At 42.4% G+C, this 21920-nt stretch overlaps 1 protein-coding gene across 6 annotated transcripts in view; it reads right to left on the minus strand.

Moving 5' to 3' along the window:
- HIVEP2 (HIVEP zinc finger 2) overlaps positions 1-21585 on the minus strand; it is a 204961-nt gene extending 183376 nt beyond the window's left edge. For 3 of the 6 annotated variants that reach the window (XM_060616807.3, XM_060616813.3, XM_060616808.3), the window contains exon 1: positions 20509-21585. The gene's annotated coding sequence lies outside the window, so the exon portion shown is untranslated. Of the gene's footprint in view, positions 1-19780; positions 20048-20110; positions 20280-20508 lie in introns of those variants that run through there. The other 3 variants (XM_060616811.3, XM_060616809.3, XM_060616810.3) reach the window with 3 other exon arrangements.
- Positions 21586-21920: the final 335 nt, after the last annotated feature.

A 21920-nucleotide genomic window follows, 5' to 3' on the forward strand; every position in this document is an offset into this window, starting at 1 on the left:
TGGCTCAGTCGGTTGAGCGTCCGTCTTCGGCTCAGGTCATGATCTCACAGTCCGTGAGTTTGAGTCCCACGTTGGGCTCTGTGCTGACAGTCAGAGCCTGGAGCCTGCTTTGGATTCTGTGTCTCCCTCTCTGTCTGCCCCTCCCCCACTCATGCTCTGTCTCTCTCTCTCTGTCAAAAATAAATAAACATTAAAAAAAATTTTTTTAAGATACAGTTTTTAAATCTATAGCTCTTCCTCCAAATGTACTCAACTAATCTTTAACGCCATTGCCTAAGTCAGTTGAAAGCATCCCAAGGGAAATGATATTGTACTATACGCACACCTAGCGATTCCATGGGAACTTTATTATTTTTTAAGAAAAATATTTAGGCAACAATTATAAAAGCTTAAAATCAGTGATCAGCTCTATGACTCAGTTTAACTTAAACATGTAAACAGTGTCTGTTTCAATGTAAAATGATTTTCTAGATTTACCATGAGCTACTAAGTGATATTTTCATCTTTTAAATCTCTTCACTGTCAAGTCTTTTATACAAGAAACCTTAGTAGACCTCCCCGTGAACTCTGGCATTTGGGCTGTGTGTCCAAAAGAACAATGTACCATTACAAAGCCTATTCATGAGGTCAACCGGAGAAGTAATCACAATGACGACTGCCCAGCTGATACTACTCTTTCTAGCATGCTGGCAAATATATGAAGCATGCAAGATCTATGTTACTAAACTACAGATTGTTACTACTAACCGTCTTTTCTAAACTGAAAGATCATTAGTGCAAATTAAAACACCTTTTAACCTAGATTTACTTGCTTGGCTTCAATTCTGTAAGCGTATGTGTAGCAAAAAATAAAAACAAAAATGTAGGAAAATAGTAAAAATCCATCTGTAACTTAAGGACAGTGAATCCTGGGCTATAGTACCATTCTCAAATTGACAAAATCGTTACTGTGTATTTACACAAGATTCACTACCTAAATAACAAAGATTAAAATCATGAGTACAGAGATCATTTTCTTATAATGATTCTGTCTGAAGTATACAATGGCCTGATGTTTGTCCTTTACACTAAACATTCATACCTTTGTTGCCACAACAAAGTAAGAGGTGACAGTTAGAAGGAGGTTAAACAGAAGTCTTCCTGTCTGGGCTTTTTGAAAAGAAAGATTGCACATTCTATCAAGGCGATGAGAAGCCGGCTCAGGCCCTCTGTGGTCTGCATTATTCAGCACTATTCGGTCCCGATTTCGGGAGCCCGCCAAGGCTTTTGGCCCACCTGACCGGGTGTTCCCTCTACTATACACGTGATGTGGACTCCCAGGGCCGGCGGTCACCCGACCTCCCCGTCTTTGCAGTGGAGTCCCCCTGCAAGCTCGGTAAAGTGAGCCTTTGCAAAGCAAGTGCATCCTCCTCCTCGAGGTCCCTGTCCCCGGCGCCAGTCCTCGCCGCCCCCCCCCCCCCGCCCCCCGACCGGGAGCAGGCGGCCCCTAAAGTAGGTCTCCGCCGGAGCAGCGGCGGCCGCCGGGAAAAAGGAGCCCCACTTTCTCCGGGCAGGAAGGGGGGGAGGCCGAGAGCATTTCCTGTTGTGCAGCTGAACCGAGCGGAGACGTCATTGCATTCACACTCCCTCGGGTGTCAGCCGACCGGGGGCCAAAGTTCAGCCCCTTCCAGGGCGGGCCGGGCACGGCGGACGAGGGCGAGGCGGCCGGGGCTCCCCGGTCCTGGGAGGGCTCCCGGCGCCCCGGCGCCCGCCCTGCCCGGCGCAGGGGCCGGGACGCGGCGGGGCCTCGGGGAGCAGCGCCCGCCTTCGCAGCGAGGGGAGTCGCTCTTCCTCCCGGAGCGCCTCCAGCCTGGCGGCTCCGGCGCGGCGCGCAGGTCACGGCGGGCTGGCCTCCGGGTTCCCGTTCGTTTCCCAGACTGCCGGGGAAGACGCGTAGTTTCCAGGTGCTCAGAGGACGCCCTTTCCTTGCACAAGTTTCTTAGCTTTTCAACGTAATTTCCCCAAAGGGGACCCTTTCCCCCCCCCCCCCCACTAGGATTATTTTTAAATAATCAAAAGCGAAGATCATTTCAGGGTTGTTGCTGAGATTATGTTTTCTCTTCCTTTTCTCTCTCATAATTGCGGATTCCTTAAATAACTGTCAGAAGAGAGGAAAGAGAACATTTCTACACTGCATAGCTCCAGTGAGGTCAAAGGAGGCAAGAAGACACTGCTTAGACGTTTCTAAAAGCATATTCTATGTGTTCTCATTGTTAAAACACCAGCTGCACAACATATAAAGTCCTTTTATTAGGTCCTTAATTTGTTATATCTCAAATGCCTAATATAAAAAAAAAAAATCAGAGTCTCTTACAAATCTTTTAATCTTGTACTTCACTTTAATAGCATCCAAAACTTTGGGCCAGAATGTTTTAAAATTGAAATTACTCAATAAAAACAATGGTTTTTAAAGTTTCTTTTATCCTAAATTTCCAGCCTTCCATCTGGTTTGAAAACATAAACCAGATTATAAACGTGTAATTCCAGAGAAACAGTGGCTCAATGTTAACAAAGTTTAAAAGGAAGACTATAAGGCATCTTCTCATGGTGAATCAATGTTACAAATGTTCTATTGTGCCAACATCTCTAACATTTGAAGTAAGCCATGTTTCATGTCAGGACATGGAATTAAAATATTTAGGGCTTCACCAAGTATAAACTATGGCTTTAGGTGATAATGATTTAGATCCATCAGCTGTACCACTCTGGTGCAAGATTTTTATATGTTTATTGTAGGGGGGAGACTGTGAATGAGAGGGGGTACAGAATGCAGGGAGATATGGGAAATCATTGTTCTGCTCAATTTTGCTGTGAACCGAAAACTGCTCCCAAAAATGAACTCTACTTTTTTTTAATCTTTATTTATTTTTGAGAGATAGAGTGTGAGCAGGGGAGGAACAGAGAGAGAGGGAGACACAGAACAGGCTCCAGGCTCCAAGCTGTCAGCACAGAGCCTGTTGCCGGGCTCGAACACACAAACCAGGAGACCATGACCTGAGCCGAAGTTGACACTGAATCAACTGAGCCACCCAGACGCCTGAACTCTAAAAACTACATTTAGGCTAAGTATCATGATATTTAAAATGCACACTGCATTGTATCCTATGGATTCACAAGTAAGTGAATCTTAAGAATTACAAAAAAAAGGGGGCACCTGGGTGGCTCAGTAGGTTAAGCGTCTGACTTAGGCTCAGGTCATGATCTTGAGGTTCATGGGTCTGAGCCTTGCATCAGGGTCTGTGCTGACAGCTCAGAGCCTGGAGCCTGTTTCAGATTCTGTGTCTCCCTCTCTCTCTGCCCTTCCCCTGCTCATGCTCTGTCTCTCAAAAATAAATGAACATTAAAAAAATTTTTTTTAATTGCAAAGAGATCATCTTTATGCTTTCATGGAGTTCATCATCCAGTTCTACCCTTCCTTGATAAAGAAGTTACAATTTCAAAACGTCACTTAACTTTTTAATATATTTTAAACATGCATAAAAGACTACACTTTAATAAATGTTAGTTGTCCTACCCTGCCATGTACTACCTAAGGGCAATATTACAGGTAAGCTTGGCTACCACTTCAAGTGATCCAAAGCCCCTGAGTACTTCTTATGTTGTCTTATTTTCCAAACATTTGAATAACACAGTTAAATATTTTACACACAATATTTTAAGCTTTCATCGCTTATTAGAGTTTACCACTTATTTCCATATATTCCTATCCCCATTTTATCAAGAAATAGGCTCAAAGAACACAGGACTGGCATAGGTGTATGGAACTTAGATGGGCTCCTTTCAATCTTGTTGAAAAGGAATCACAAACCCTTCCTATTTCCATACTCCTAACTCCAAATTCAGACCACCCTTCTGTCCTTCATAGGAGGCTCTGGATTAGCTTGGTAGCCCATGCCTCAGTTCACGAGTGCTGGGGAGCCCACAAAATAACCATCTCCTCATCTCTACCTTATATTATCTACTTAATTTGAATACAGTAACATTTAAACAACTTCCCTGAGCTTCCCAAACTGTACCAAAAGATTCTTGATCATAAAAGATTCCAGGGGCGCCTGGGTGGCTCAGTCGGTTGAGCCTCCGACTTCGGCTCAGGTCATGATCTCACACCTTGTGGGTTCCAGCCCCGCATCAGGCTCTGTGCTGACAGCTCGGAGCTCAGAGCCTGGAGCCTGCTTCGGTTTCTGTCTCTCTCTCTCTCTCTCTCTCTCTCTCTCAGCCCTTCCCCCACTCACTCTCTCTCTCTCTCTCTCAAAAAATAAATAAACATTAAAAAATTAAAAAAAAAAAAAAGTGATTCCAATGTGTCCAATCCTAGGACGTACTGCAGTGGTCGTCTGTCTCCTGGGTGGTCTCACATCAACATTTTTTACTTGCCTTTTCTCCCCCCTCATATCAATCACCTTTTTATCCATTAAATCTCTGCAGTGATTCTCATGTTTTTGATTAGAACATACTTTCACTTATTCCTTCAAATCATCTGTCAATAGCATATAATTAACACTACACAAGCTGTAAGTGACAACCCAAATACCATTCAAGGTCACCGAAAATTTTATTTGAAGTTCATGCTCTCTAGTTAACACTTAACTGCTGATGAGGGCACTTGGAAAGAACAAAGAGAGATGACTAAAAGTTATCCTGTTTTACAATCCTAATTACAGACTAAATGAAATCAGTATTCCCATAAATTTAGTAGAGACAGAGGATAAAAAAAAAAAAAACCAGTATGATAGCTTTAAAAAAATCAACTTGTGAAAAAAATACATAATTGAAAGTATAAACCTAAATAATTAACTGTGAATTCTTCAGGTCCTGGTGCTATTTTCAAATGCATCTCTTTTATCTCATAAAACTGTAAGGCCAACGGTTTAGAGGATAATGTATTTTATATTTTCTCCTTCGAAACAAAATGGTCCAATTTTGTGCTTTAAAATATACTGTAAGAGTGCATAATTCCAGCCTCACAAAATACAGTATCATTTCATTCGATGAAAAGAATTAACACTTGCATTTTTCCACGTTCGTTCTTTTAAAACTCATTATTTGATTCAGGATTGTTTTCATTTAGATGCGTGGCTACAATTTGAGAGTAATTGTGAATTGTTGCAGTCCTTCTTTGGGTCTCTGTGTTTCTGAGATCCAAGTTCTCTGCCACAAGAACCTCCACATTGTCTCAGACCCCGAACAGTCTTTGACATCACTTGACTGGAAGAAGCTGACTGGTCTCACCAACTGGCACCTCTAAAAATATTCAGGGCATATCAAGTTTTTATTCTTCTCTCATAATACCCAATATTGAGGATTATTCTTCTCCAATGAGCATTCACCAATCATTTGTTGTGTTTCCAGAAAACTGGCTCCCAAGAAATGCAATGACAAAATCACTGGGATGTTCTTCTCAGCTCCACATCCTTTTTTCATTAGACACTGTAGGACTGCATTGTTCCTCTAGAGCCAGTACCGTCCCAAATCAAAGCCCAGCCCAACATTAAATGTGTGAAGCAGAGTGAAACAAAAATTGTAGCTCACTGAAAGAACAGGAAGGTACAGGAATGAGGAGACAACTACATTACACACACACACACACACACACACACACACACACACTCACAGGAATGAATGAACCTTTCGTGAAAAAGCTACATAACTACATGCTCCACAGTCTTTGGCTCCTATAAGACCTTTTCAAACTTCAGTATTTTCTAAGCCCCATGATTTTATTTTTCCTACACACTACCCCCAAAATTACAACCTTCTTTCTATTATGTGACCCTCAGTGCAAATCATCAGTGCCTTGACCCCCTCAAGGCTGGACAACTACACAAAACACAGCACCTGTCCCTGGGAAAAGGCCAGGAACTACAGGTGGTTCAAGAACTATTCATTTCCTCTTCTAGACAATAACCAGATGAGACATCATCACCTCATACTTTTCAGGCTTGAAGTAAAAGTCAGTGTGTTCTTCAAATAGAAATATGTTACATAGTCCTTACGTGTTTTAAGAGCACACCCGCTTTTTCAGCCTCCATCTGTATTTACTATTTCAGAATAGGCCCTCAATAAAGTCCAAATAGTAGTAAGTGCTCAGACAGCCTATAATCAAGTGTGTTATTGAAACACCAGTGTTCCCACATGCATTAAAGTGTAATTAAAATTTGATGAACTGTAGAAGTGACTGTATTTCACTACAGTATTCTTGTGTTCTCTCTAGTGCCTCACACAGTCCTGTGTACTTCTCCAGAGACTAACAGTGGGACTACAGCTAAATCTAAAATAAGCTACTTTCCACAGTGGTTAAAAGAAGAGTTCCAAAATCAAAGTGCCCACTCAGGAAACGGTAACTTTTGTTTTAGTAACATATAATTATAGGACTCTTATCTAATATATCGTCTCATATATACCACTGCTGTGTATATAGGACCCCTTGTTCCGTGAAATATGCACTGATCCATCACCTTCTTGACTATTCATTATGTAGATTAGTAAGCAGTCTGTGTAGGCGAATTAAAAGGAGAGCATTTTCTCATAGACATTAAAGGCAGTCCAGACCTAAAGTAAAAAGTTTTTCAAAATTGTTATGAAGATGCAACAAAACTCACTGCCTACTACCAGGTACTATACAGGTGACAGTCTTACAAGTCCTACACCTGCATAGAAGTGCGTCCCAACATTCTATATCTCTGTTTTTTATTAATAGAAAATATAAATTGAAGAGAAGACTAATTTACTTTATCATAAAATGGCAACCATTTGAGCTGAACTTACTGTCGGCTTGGCATGTCATTTATACGGCCAAAGAGTAGGAAGTAGAAAAGGTACGAATGACTGGCACTGGTGTGACTACAACAAAATGTCCCCAACAATACACTTGCTTTACCTTTACGATTAAAGCCATCACCCTGAAGATTACTGAGCCTCTTGGACAAAATAATAATGATATGCTAGTACAAAACCAATAGATCTCACTCAAAATGCACATGAGATAGATTTTTCTGCAAAAAAAAAAAAAACACGTTTACACACTTTTTTACGCTTCATTTCATTTCATCATGTTTTTAGTTATGAAACTGCCAAAATCAGTGACCCGCCTCTCAATGTGTTGCAGTGTGCGTATGCCCGCCATTACTTATCGTGACTAGGTGCAAAGTCTTTAAGCTGAAGCACAAGTTCTTGGACAATGTACTTAGGCACTCTAACTTTTTCACCAACATTCACTTAATATGCATTTTATGTTGCCCTCAAATCAGACGCTTCTGTGAAAATACTCCTGACACTTTCCCACGCTGATGCCTATCTAAATCAAGGCCTATCTAAAGCATCCTCTTCCCCCATTAAACATTCCCAGCTCTCCTCAGCCAGGGACCTGAGCCGGGGCTCGATACCACAACCCTGGGATCACGATCTGAGCCTAAATCAAGAGTTGGGCACTCAACCGACTGAGCCCTTTAACCTGCTTCTTTTAATTACAGTTTCCTTTGCAGGCATAGTCCTTTTGCTTAGTATAGATTATAAAAGTTCTGACTATGAGGATAGTAAAACTCTTCTTTATATTTTATATTCTATGTCTATCTCTATTGTATTTTATATTCCCATGAATTTCACACATGCCGGAATCTCAATACTTTTATTTCTGAAAATAGATTTGTATTACGTTATTACACATCCCAACCCTGTTTCAGCTGTAAAAGTCTCAGCAAGCATGTTTAGCCCCATAAAATGTTTTTACCCAGTTAATAAGAGGCTATATTCTGACGAACAACTGGCGATAAGCAATTTGCTTTTGAGGATTTATAACCAGCAATAGCCTAGACAGAGTACATTTCAGACATGAACGACCTGATCCCTAAAGAAATTAATAAAACAGAAATGAAAACGACATAATAAGAGGGCTAGGTGAACGAACTAGGAATATTTAGCCTGGATAAAAGAATACTAAAGGGAACATGATCACTATCTTTAAATAATTGTAGGAATGTCCTGCAAGTCAATGAGGAAACTTGGATAGCTGCAGAGGGCCAAACTGCTGATAAACTGAAGCGTCCAGGAGAGGAATCTGCCTCCCTAAGAAAAGAAAAGGTGTTTAGGTAGAGGTTGAATGCAAGCAGTCCTTGGTGATCTGTCCTGAGTGATTTCTGCTTGCTCAGTTAGGGATTAAATGATGCCTCCAGTGCTCTTATCTAATCTTGAAATTCTACGAAAGACTTCACGTTGCAAAGTGTCCCGTCATCATTTGACAAATCAATACATCAGATCCTACTCCCGTGTGAATTAACCATCATAATTTAAATCAGACACTTTAAGAGATGCCCTAAACAAGGTGTCACGTGCAGAACCACAGAGGGACAGGAAGAAGTAAAACTTCTCACTAAATGCTAAACCGGTACTGAAGGTGCAACCTGCTCAAAATTAAGGTCTGACCCATCTGGAAAAAAGCACCAGCAAAGCTGACACTGAATGAGGAAGTTAGCCATTTGCATATTCTAAAGACCCTCAGAATCCCATTTCTACATCCCTCTCCTTCGCCCTGCCTCATATTCTTAGAAATACTTAACATGTGAAACACAAAAGTAGTAGTTTGATTTACACAACTGGGCAGTATATTGTAAAAGTTTCTTATGAAATTCAAACCAAAACCTGTTGGTGTAAAGGAAATCACAAATGTTAGCTATGCCATTAGACATTGTTTGCTTTTCCAGCTATGAGGAGGGTTAATATAATCACAGCAGGCTATTGTTACTAATTTCAAAGTGTCTTCTGTTTGCTTCTCATTGCCCTGGTCCTACCCAACCCACAAGAATATAAAAAAAGAAAGACAAATTGTCAGGACAATTTCCTCACAATATAAATTCCAGATCAGCTATTGATATCCATTGTAACCCCTTTGAGACATCATTAGGTTTGCCATCAGTAAACTCTCACCAAACATAGCCAAAATCAACTAAGGACTGAACAAATCTGGAGTCTGTCCATTAAAAAAAAAAAATCTATCTCCACACTTAGCGTCCAATTATTTGCTATATCCTATACTGTCAGGTGATTTATTTTAAAAGGTCATTTTGAATATTCTCAGCCACTTGGCCCATTTATAAAGCTACACTTGATTAAATCTGGGCACTAAGTTCAGCACGAATATTACTAAGGCCATCAGAACAAGTAAACAGATTGCAAATTCAAAAACAAACGTCTTTGGATTCCTTTTCTTCTGCTTGAAGGTGGGTATCGCTATCTCAAAATTTTGTTCCACATGTGCATTAGTGACCTATGCAAAATTTAAAGGCTCCCGGGGACATTACAACAAGCTGTGGAGCTGCTAACCATTATCTTTCTGAAAACAATTACATATGCCCATAATAAATTGCATCAATAGCAGTCAATTATCTCAAGAACACTCTACTAACCCTTGTCACAAATGTATTGCTGCGTATCAGATTTTTTTCAACAATTGAATTATTCTCAAAACTTAGCATTGCTTCACATCCTAAAAATAGCCCCTCCAATTCTCTTGTGTTACCCTGCTCTGCTCCCAGGAGGTAGGGCAGTGCTATAAACAATGCTTCATTTTTACAGATGAAGAAACAATGAAATATAACAGAAGTACAGCCACTTTGCCTGAATCATTCTGAAAATCAATAATGAGGCAAGCAATAAACTCGTGGGGTCAGGGTTTACTATCAGCCTTTCTGGTGTCCTCTGTGGCCCTGGGATAGGCTCTAATGAGCACATCCTGACAACAAGGGCACAAAGATACTTAGAATCCTCATTTTACCAAAAAAGCTCATATTTCTCCGAACATAAACTTTGACATATGACAAATAAATTGAGTAACAAGAAAATATATTGAATATTTATAACCCTGGATTTTTCCCTCGCTTAGAGAAACAGGGATTATTCAAAATGTAAACTTCAGGAGAAGAAAGAAAAATAAAGCTTGATAATTATTCCATGGATAATTAGAAGCTGAACTCCCCATGACTCGTCCATAAAGTGTTGGGGCCAGCCATCAGGACTCTCCCACGGGGCCCTGCTGAGTTGCAAAGGCAGATTTCATCACTGGAAAAGTGGTTCTCCCCCAGCCTTCCCTCCTTCATTTTTCTTTGTTTCCAAGGGCAAGGATCTGTAATGGGGTAAAGGAATACATTCTCTTTATGCCAAACTTATCCAAGCAGAAGGACCAAGAAAACAACTCTTCCTTAAACTCCACACCCACAAGCAGTAACTGCCTTCAAATAGCTTCCCTTTCAAAGCACCGTAAGCAAAATATGGCCAAAGAAAACTGTCCTATAGGGAAGAATCCCAGTCAACTATAAACTTCCCAGTCCAACTGTAGGAAAAAAATTGCCTCAAAATGGCTCGATCTGAGCAACTGTTGTGAAATCAAACGGGAAGTGCAGAGACCAAGAAGACCCTGACTGTGCTACGAGAAGTGTGATTGCTGGGTGTGCTTCCCAGGGGACTCCTTATAGAGCTGAAGAAAAACTTACAGAGCAAAGACTAACGGAGACATCACCCCTCCTTTCTTTCTGATGACCACCCCCCCCCCCAACCACCATCTTACCTCTTTTCTCACCATTTAGAGTACAAGCTTCTTGAGAATTTGGACTTTCCACATTCACCAAATCCCTACTGCCTGCCTACTATACACCGTGTCCTGTGTTTCCACGTTTTTGTGAAAATATAAACCATCCTAATCCACTAGAAATTTGACAATAAAAATAATCGGTAAAAAAAAAAAAATGAAAACTTCATTTAAATAAGAATAAAAATATACATTCCAAATAAAAGCCGTGGTAATCTCTTCACCTTAACAATCTGATAAATGCAGTTTACAATAAAATGTGTCATTTAAAAACCATTTTCTTCTCTTCCTTGTGAAAAAGTAAGCAGAACTAGATTCTACAAGTTAGGAAAGGCCATAATGCTGAATCATAAAGAGGGTTTTTTTTAAAAAAACTAGTGCTATATTTAGTTATGCAAAAAATAGTAATAAATAGTACGTCTTCAAAAACTACCTTACTATGAAAAATATAGATACAGATATGGGTATAATAAATGGGATTTTTTCATGAGTGATTTAGTAAGACTTGCAATGCTTCTTTAACTGTTATTTGGGTTGAGAGACACAATATGAAAGTAGAGATTTCCAAAAACACTGGAAAGTAGTACAATGACTAAATTTGCCATGAAAAGTTTCTAAAGTAGTCCACTGGAATATAAACGCCATGAGGACAGGGATTTTTTTTTTTTTTTTTTTTTTAGCTATTTTATTCACTGATGAATCCCCAGTGTCTAGAAGAGCACCTTTCCCAGAGCAGGTAGGCGCTTAATAAATTTTTGTTGAATTAATAAATGTTTGTTTAAAAGTCAGCAGTCCCGGGAACACTCCAGTTGTGTCTCCTAAGCAAGCCCAAGGCCTCATGAGTAAACACTGGTTCTCCAGCTCTTGCGATTTACGTAGAAGTTCAAGTTGGGTAATTTCTGGCCCTAGAGGCTATTTTTAGGCCACAGAACTCCAGAAGGATGATCCACAAAGAACCAGAGAATTTAGTTCACCTCACTAGTGTAGCACTGTCTGAGCTGAATGAAAAATACCCCAAACTGTAATTGATATTTTCATTTGTTAACTGCTGAGAAACATGGGCATTTTGACATCGTTTCTTAAACCATTTCCATCAAGAGTTTAATAGACCACTTGAAAATGTGAAAGTGATCATTTTACTGTCACAGCAAAATTAGGTTCTCCTGTGTTTTTCTTTTCTTTTGGTGTAATTTCTTTTTTTATTTTTTTGCAAATTTTTTAAATGTTTTTATTTATTTTTGAGAGACAGAGCAGGAGTGTGGAGGGGGAAAGAGAGAGGGAGACACAGAATATGAAACAGGCTCCAGGCTCCGAGCTGTCAGCACACAGCCAGACGTGGGACTCGAACTCACGAACCACGATATCATGCCCTGAGCCAAAGTCGGACATTTAACCGACTGAGCCACCCAGGCACCCTTGGTGTAATTTCTTCATAATAATAATCATAGCTGCCAGATATTTAACGTTTTACTATGTGCTCAGTGAGACAGGTACACATATTCTCATTAAAAAACTTCACAATGACCCTTAAGCAGATATTATCATCCTCATTTTGTAACCTGCAGGAGGTTAACTGACCTTCCGAAATTCCCTAGAGCTGGTGGTGGTGCTGGAATTTACCCTGTTCTGTCAGACTTTAAATCCAAGCTCTTAGCCCCAAGGCTACCTCCTTCATACAGTGTGTATCACACTGACGGGTATGCCTAAACTACTAAGATTAAACACTGTGCGAAGTGATCAAAATGGTTGGCAATTTAATTTTTTAATTTTTGCAAAAATTTTGCTGTTTAACTGTTGCTTATGCTGCTGCGTGAAATGGTGAAAAGACCAATTGTGCCTGGAGCCTAACACCCTGAGTTCAAATCATACTTCCTTACTGACTATCAGAGTTGTCCCTGCAAACACCATTTAACCTTTCTGAGTCTCAATCCCCGTAAGTGTAAACATGAAGGTAATAATACCAAATCTTCTCACGGCTGTCACTGGAGAGTGCCTGGTGAGCAGCCTGGCACAGAATAAGCGCTCCTTCAGCCTAAATGCCCTTCCTTCTAACGGATTTACTAAATTGGCACTGTGCTGATTTTATAAAAGTGTTTAGTTCATCCTCGTAATACCATAATTACAGAATATAATGACACTGCATTCTCTATAACTACAAAGTAGAATTTATAAACTGATAGATGATGAGTTGGAAGAGGCTTTAGAAGCCCATCTGTTCCAATCCTTTCGTTTCCAAATGAAGTCCAGAGAGTTTAAAGGACTTGTTTCCAAGTTTTTACAGAAAGCTAATTGCAAAGACACTTCTAGACCTTATGTCCCTCCACCTCTACTTCCACGATAGTCCCAGTTTTTGCCTCACATTACACAGGCATGGCAACATGTGTAATTTTCAGACAATTAAGCAGTATAAAATAACCTCAGTTTAATTGCATCCAATTAACAAGCCAAATTAGTGTTTCATATGTACACTATTAAACTAGTTGTCTGGCTTCCAAAAGAAATAAAACACTGTTTCAAATGAATCTAGCATTTTAGTGAACAAAGCTACTTACAATTTAAATTACCTTTGCTATAATCTTCTTTATATGGAATTAGACCTAATCTCCATTTTAAAAGAAATTCTTTCTGCAACTATCAGGATGAAAATTCATGCTTGTATTTTAAGTATCAAATTTTTCTTTCTCACTAAATACATACGATTTTCTAAGATTAGTATACATGTGCATGCATGCACACATGCATACCTGGACATATATGCATGCCTAAGGCCCCCTAAGCAAATACAAACGAGGGTGTGTCTGACATTTCCCCACCGCCCAGTTTGAAAAGTCCCACCTTTTTCTTGGCCTTCAGAAATCAAGTGAATCTGCCACAATGCAAATAACAAGAGCTTTGCTGATCTCCTGCTTTCTTTTTCAGAGAAAATGAAACCACCAGATAAATCTTTGTCAAAAAACACTGCCTTCCAAATACACTGCCCTACACTATCCGTCCAGTATTGTCATGATTTAGATACAACTGGGTATCAATTAAAAACCGGTATTCTAACGAGCCACAAAACGAATCATCTATCCATTCCTTAAATATTTACACCTAAAAACATAAGTGTGTTATCATTTTAAGTATAGCCATTTTTATCAGTTATCGTTTGTTTGGTGGCCAACTTTCACTATTACTATTTATAAAGACTGTTCCAAGGAAAGAGTTGTAGAGTAGGTTAAACTAAAAATGCAGTACTGTATACTGAAGACACAGCTCAGACTGACGATCTGCTGTACGTATTTGACCATGTTTATCAAAATACTTAATCACTTTTGTTATTTATTATTAAGATGTCCATGAACAAGACAAAAGAGTTCACACTGTCATGCAGTGGTGTCAACCTTCATTACGTCTTTTGGGGCCTTATACCAATTTAATGGCCACCCTGCCACCAAGCTATTCATCCCCTAGATGTTTATAATCTTTCTGAACACCCACACATCATAGCATCACTCCTCTGCTGAAAAACCTTAGGTGAAATCCAGCTTTCTCAGGAGGGCTTCATGGCCCACATGGTCTGGAACCAATGGACCTTTCCAGGTTCGCCGTACTCTTCCTCTCCCTTGGCACAACAATGTCCCACCACTCCAGATCAAATTCAATGTGCCCCGCCCTTCCCTCTTAGTAGGATTTACTGAAATTCTACTCAACTTTCAAGGCCCCCGATAAAATTTACTTCCTCCCACAAAGACCCTCTAATCTTTGCAGATGGAAAAAAAAAAATGCTTCCATTTATATTATACTTTCGCTCATACGTTTTAGTAAAGTTTATTTAACAAGCCATATGTCTTCTCTAGATTGTAAAAATTCAAGTCAAGGATCATCATTCTATTACCTCTCAATTACTCATATTCTGCCCCCCCCCCCCAGTCTGACTCCACAGCCTAAGCTTGGAGCTCCACTTCCATAAACTGACTGTTTTTGCCACCTAAATTGAAATTTCTATATTGTATGAATTTTAAAACAGGGAGCAAATTAATTAAGTGATAACAGTTGACAAAATGGAGTAGGAGCCCAAGATTACATAAAGGAATGTTATTTTCACTAACCTCTTTTTCCACTCTTTTGTATTACGTTGACCCTTAATCATACAGAAGGTAAAAAAGAAAAAACAAAAAAAAGATCTAAATTTTCCCAAAGGTTCCAGTATTTGCAGTCATGAAGAGAAATTATCTGGGGACTTGAATGTTTCACTAGCTGTTTAGAAACATAGATCCAGCTTATGCAGGGTTCTAAAGATGAATCGGTTCTTCAAACAACAACCTTGAAAGACCTCGGAACTGGTAGTTATTCATTAAGTGAATCAATGGTGTTGACCAATTCAGTTAACTTGATCCTCAAATAAGTATTTTTTAATTTAAATTATTTATTCTTAGAAAAATTACCTGCAAATAATAATAAGCTAACCTACAATTAAACCCCTCAAACCGAACTTAGCACATGGAGTCGTAACAAACCTCCAGGGGTCAAGGACCACTGACGTTGAAGTACTTGTGAAGAGACACATGTTATACATAAGGCTCCTCCAACTTCTAGACCCTGCCCCCCAAAATTCTTTCTCCAATGATCTACTTCTGACATAGCCAATAGTATGTCATATGGTCTGATTTTCCAAAGACAGTGCCCATTTATGCCAGGTTAGATAATCATTCATGTGGTACTGACCACGTAATCTGGCCACACCTCGCCTCATTTCTCTAGTTATATCCCCTCGGCCCCACTGGCTTGCTTTCAATTCCTCAAAGCACTGTACATCCCCCAATCTCAAGATATTTGCATTATTCCCTCTTTGTACAATACACTCTTTCTCTCCACCTCTTTCCACTTGACCATAGTTTATTCTTCAGTCTCAGCTCAAATATTACCTCTTCAGACAAGGGTGATATACTGCTTATTTTTATACACTCATTAATAGGTGCATACACTTATTAATAGGTGTATACACTTATGATACGCTCCTTTCTGTTTCTTCGAGAGCACTCACAACTAATGTGGCTTTATTTATATTGGCTCACCTCATGCCTCATATCTGTCAAGCCCACTAGATTAGAAGCTCCTTTTTTGGTCTGGATCATCATTATATCCTTGGTGTCTACCAAAAGCCTAATCCATAATAAATACTTGTTGAATAAACGGATGAATAAGTTGTATTGATCAATGATGACTGGGTCACTTGTCATAGTACTCTGAAGAAAGAGCTAAGATTATATGTGAGTGACAAGTCAAAAATGTTGCCTAGCCCTGAGTACTTCCTGACCTTACCTCCAATCACCATGTGACCCAGAAGTAGTAGGTCAAACCCCACCTGCTCTCCGCCCTGTGTCTTCAGGCGCATCATTTTCATCTCTTCTCTCCAAAGCACTGTCTTCAAATATGTCTACCTAGTCAGACTTCAAATTTTAAGCAGATAGGAAATCTACAGTTACGGACACTTGTAGAATAGATCAAATGCCATAATTAACACCTCAAATGACAAATAATATGAGTATGTGTTAAGATTAGCACATATTTGGCTCAGAAAAATAGTGACACAAATTATTAACCAGTTCTGATTCTATTCTAAATTCAGTCTTGAAGATAGTATAGCTCTATGTCTCTCTTGATGCTAGTAGCCAAGATCAACATCACAGAAGCCAAAGATTGTACAGATCAAGTATGCTGTGTTATCCTCTTATACGTGAAGACTGGTTATGTCACAATGATAGATGAAGTGCTGAAATATTTGTCCAAATTACTTAGGGCCATCTCACAGCTACAAATACTGACTTACAACTTCCTTTTTGTTAGCAATGCCATAAATAGCATATAGAAAGCAGTGCTTTTGTTGTTGTTGTGATCAAGTATCAGGAACAAGTGGAAAATTGTATCACGTATATTATTTCCTTCAAATAATCACAATCTTATTTTCACAAGGTTTTCCCATTTTCTCTCAATCTTCATTCACAGCTTCAAGCATTGAGAAACCTCACTGGAATATTCACTGAGGTTTTACTCAAGATAAATGAAGTCTCTGCCTATGTGGTTACAGCAACCCTACACACACTAATAGTGTGAAGTTCCTTATGAAACCTGAAGTCCATTGAGTTGAGATAGCAGACTTCCTCTGTTCCTTTTTATATCACTTAGAAAGCTGCAATACTTACATACCCTGTTTTAGCCAAAATATGGATTCATGGTGAATTCATTTATAAATTCATTAACTAGAAGCACAGCATTGGAATTTTCAGGTGAAGGTTTAAATTGTGAACCATTTCTCCACCTACAGGACTGTTACACAGACCAATACAGAGTCCTGTTGATGCTGACTAGGAACCAAAATTTGAAAACAGTGTTTATTTTGAACGGACTTAGGTGAGTAGCAACCTGTTGGATCCCAAACTATCCATCCAGTTGATCTTAACCACCTTTCCCTTATTACAATAGTCGCTACCTCAGGAATTAAATGCTTCCACACTCTAAAGGAGTACGCTTTTCACTCATGCCAAATAACATTTTCTATAGCTCTTTAAAACTACTTTTCTATGTTGAAGCTTTCAGATTAACTTCAGCTAATTACTGATAACTGAAAAATCTAAAGCCAACACAAATAGACTATATGTTATCATTGTTACTGTTGAAATAAACCCTGCTTTAAAATTCAAAATAGGCAGATTCTTAAAAAAAGAAAAAATCCTCATTTTAAAATGGAATCAGCATAAAAAAACAAAACCTGATTTTTCTGAATAGTGACGAAGTGTCAAAAGCTCAAGCAGACACACGTACCATTATTTCACAGGGAACGCCTGCATTCGTGTTCTCTCTGTTTTGTTTTCATAGTAACAAGAACATTTGAAAACACATCTTGTGTAAAAAGAGCCCGATCAATCAAAATATTCCACTGGCTAATCTTTCAATAAAGTCAAATGACATGACTTCATTATGTGATAACACACATAGAGTAAATTCACCTTCATATCCCATGTTTAATAGAAATATAGAAATGCCTTACCTACTTCAGTGAAATTTTTCCAAACACCTCCACAAGGATCTAACATGTTAAAAATCAGTTAAATTTTAAATTGGTACCATCATTAATATGCTACCACTCCCCCAAATTGTCCCCAAATCAATTTCACATCAATTTAATCATAAACACCATTACATAAATATAAGCAGTCTCTAAAAACGCCAACCTCATAAAACACAATCATAGTAACAGAAATATAGATGCCAGCAAATGAATTTTGTTTTATACCTGACCCATGTTCAAAGCAAGACACTCAGACAATTTTCAAAAGATTCACCATTGTCATGTAACATTTTTCTGTACATAAGAAATATACTGCATATTTCAAACCTAGTGGTCAAAAGGGATTATGACACTTGAAAAGCACACTATCATTTAGTGGATGTTGGTAAATCCTTTTCACCTCAAAATAAAAATGCACACTTCTCATCTGGTAACATGATTTCCTAGTGTTCCACAGGAATTTCATCTTAATGAAAATGCTATCACCTAGAGGGTATTTCTGTCTTGATAAACCATCTGGCCTATATCCTAAAAATCAAACCCAATCTACTCATTACACAATCTACTTGGTTAAAATCTTGTTTGGGCACTTTTACAGGGTAAAAAAGAAAAAGACATCTGCAAATTCTAATATATATGTAATAAATACATACATACTATGTGTAACATACATCTCTGTACATACATATGCAAATATTTAAAATAACTTGGTTTGCTCAATGACAAATATCACCAAATATTACTTTATCACTGGAGGAAATGTTTCTAATAAAGTTAAATGGCCTTTTCCAGGAGGACAGATCATTGCAAATTTAATTAAAAAGGATCTTATTAATATTTCAAGTAATTTCTGGGCTTGATTATGCGCTACAAAAGAAACAACTGTACTGAAGAGAAAAATCAATAGCCCTTGACTAGAGCCCTGAGTATGCTAGAAAAACACAGTTCTCTTGTGAATTATCAAGGTCTAGCCTTTGGGGGTGGGAGAGAGCACCAATATTTATTTGGAGGTAGACTGAGTTATTTTTAAAATGGCAAAAAAGGAAGGAGAACAATCGGTTCAAATTTTCCATTATAATGAAAGTACCGGAAACAAGCCTTTTTATGTTCATTTTAGGCCTAAGAAACTGTGCAGAGAATAAGGCTTTTGCAATGTCAGTTGCACACACTGCTTCCTGTGCGAATTCTAAGCCATTACAGGTGTCCTAAGGCCTCCAGCGAAACCTATTATCAGGTTAGTCCTCCCGTCCCCTCAAAGCCATCCCCACTGCCCCCCTACCCCACACATATTATTGCTCGGCTGCTCTAAGTGTCTATTAAGGACCCTCTGTCTTCTCTGCACTCCCGAGGTTAAAGTACCCACTTTCCCTCGGCGAAGCCTGTAAAAGCTTTCCCATTAGAGAGGACTAGTTCCTGCCGTCCTTTTCCAGTTAGATGCTTTCAAGTCAGGAGAGGAGCCACTTGAAGAAAACCCTCCTTCCCCTCCTCCCTTTTTCCACTGGAAGCCACGTCCCTGAAGGACAACACGAAGGGACACTTCATGACCTTCTACCCCCTCACCCAATTTGGGCTCGGAGAGTTGGGGGTCGCATTTTCTCGTGTCCTCTGCTGCACTGGATGTGTTATGTAAGAGGGACAGAACGCGAGAGGCACATGCGTATAAAGCGCACCGATCTGCGATAACAGCTGGGGTGTCAGAGCTAATCTGGAGTCTCCCCCACCAAATACGACAGACACCACACATACATCACCCCCACCCCCTACACACACCCCCACACTGAGCAGTGTTTTCCTGTCTCGCCCCTACCAACACCAGACGCACAGAATGCAAAGGCGGGGGAGGGGTGAAGGGAGGTGAGAGAGGAGGAGCAGCAGCACATCTGCTTTGATAGCAGCCGGCAGAGCCGCCGCGGCAGAGAGCCCCTCGTTAACCCCCTTCCTGTGGCTGCACCACGTCATGGAACATTCCCGGAACGGGCCAACGTTCCACCCACTTCAGGGAACAGACATAAAGGCGCAGACCCAGCTCCCCACAGTGCAGAACCCAAACACACATGTCCCTTCCCGGTCCCCGGGCAGACGCACAGACGAACACGCATGCAAACCGCCCCCACCCGTCTCCACGCGCCCCCGGCCAGCCCGCCGCGCCGGGAGCCGCTCTGCGGCCGGTGCACCCGCAAAGCGAGGGCGCCTCCGCCTGAACCTTCCATCGAGACAGTCCCCTCCTTCCTCGTTTCCTTCCTTCTCTCCTTCCTTCCTTCCTTCCTTCCTTCCTTCCTTCCTCCCTCGCTCGGGAGGAGAAAGGAGTCACTGAAATGCCAACAGCTAGCAGCCTTCGCCGCGCTCGCTCGGCCGCAGGCCGGCGGCCCGGCCCCCGCGCCGCCCGCCCGCCCCCGGCCCGCGCCGCGCGCCCGCCGCCCGCCCGCGGCCCCCTCCCCCGCTACCTGACGACGGGCGGCCGGCGGCCGCGGCAGCCGCAGCGGTGGCCCGGCGGTGCGCGCCGGTGCACGTCCCTCATTAGTAACCAGGCACATTCCTGCCTCCAGCGCTCCCGCGCGGCCCCCTCCCCCCAGGACATTACGCAAAGCAGCCTCCCCTCATCTGCATAGATCCTCGGCCAGGGTATTCCCCGCATTTCCCGACGCGCCGGACCACCCCCCCACCCGGACGAGGTCTCCCCCATCCCCGCCCCCTCCGACCCTCACCCTCGCCACACCGGGAAGGGGCTGGGGGCGCGCGCCGCGAGACGCGACCGAGTCCGGCGGAGGCGATTTCAGTATAAAGTGAAACAAGCTCCCAATGCTGAAGGAGGCAGGAAAAACACGGCGCCTAGGCCACTTACCGAGCCGAGGAACCTAGATTCCCGCCGCTCTGCGCTCCCAAATGGTCGGTCCGCCCTCCGCGCGCCCCAAGGCTGCACCCAGCACCCCAAAGTCGAGACGTGTAGAAATATCGTTAACGAGCCAGGAGACCCTCCAAGTTGCTCCGGGCTCCGGGGAGCCTCAAGGTCCAGGACTCAACTTGGCAAAGACTTGTGCCACAGTCCCCGAAGATGTTTTTGTGGAGACCCTCCTCCGGCGGGGAGAGACAGCGCTCGGCGGCGCCCCGCTCGCCTCCTCTCCACCCTCTCACCTCCAGCCCGCCTCCCGCCGGCTGCCCGCCTCCGGGCCGCGAGCCCCTCGGGCGGCTGTCAGCTCCCGGCCGCCGCCGGGTGACAGGGGCGGGAGGAGGGCGCGACGCGGTGGCCCGAGCCCGAGCGGGCAAGGGGGATCCTCGCAGCAGCGGCGGCCGCTCACCTGGAAAGTCACCGCTGAGAAGGAGGAGGAGGAGGACGGAGAGGAGAAGGAGGAAGAGGAGGGAGAGGAGGAGGAGGAGGAGGAGGAGGAAACCCCCCTGGTGCCCTTGTTCTCGCTGCCGCGGCGGCCGCTCCTCGCCAAGGCTGAGCGTGTCTGGTGGGGGGTGTCTGGTAGCATTTCCTTAAGGACAGAGGGAGGGCGGGCGCGGAGGGAGGGAAGAGATCCCGACCGCCAGCCCAGGCTCCTCTTTCCTTTATTTATTTTTCTGACACTATACGGAGATGGGCCCAGGGCAGGGGCCGCGGGGCTCGCGAGGGAGCGCGAGGCCCGGGCCGCAAGCAGTCTGCGTGCGGGAGCCGCAGCGGCCGCCTCCCCTCCCGGGCTGTGGACGCACCGGGTTATTCCTGGCAGCGCCTCCCCGAACAGAAGTTACTAGGAGGAGTGCGCGGCGAGGGCGGGCGGGGGGAGAGGCGGAGGGAAGGAGGGAGGAAGAGGGAGAGACTCAGCCAGCGACGTCATCGGATCCCCCAGCGCGTCCCAGGGAGGGAGGCTGAACCAGAAAAACCAGTCTGGAGTCGGCAAGCTGGAGAGGGATGTGCGGCGCGCGGGACGGCGGGGCGGCGGGGGAGGGAGGCGGCCGGGAGGGCAGGGCCTGGCCCCGCTGCGGCCGCTCGGGGCGGGAAGACCAGGGCCGCGCTCCCGCTCGCTCGGATCGGGGAACTCCCCCGAGAACCAGTCTCTACTTGTCATGCAAAAAAAAAACTTGGGCGTCTCCAAGAGCCTGAGAATTTCCTTTAGGGACGTGGAAGCCCCCCCCCCCCCCATCTTCCCCATTTCCTCGTTTAATCTAATCGTTCCCTGTCTTGATCACAAAATTATATAATAATTAGTTTTGTCATTATGACTTTGTCCGTGTACCTCTGATCCCCTTCCTCGCCCTCGCCCTCGCCCGTCCTCA

Source organism: Panthera onca, chromosome B2, assembly GCF_046562875.1.
Source record: "Panthera onca isolate mPanOnc1 chromosome B2, mPanOnc1 haplotype 2, whole genome shotgun sequence".
Taxonomy (NCBI): domain Eukaryota; kingdom Metazoa; phylum Chordata; class Mammalia; order Carnivora; family Felidae; genus Panthera; species Panthera onca.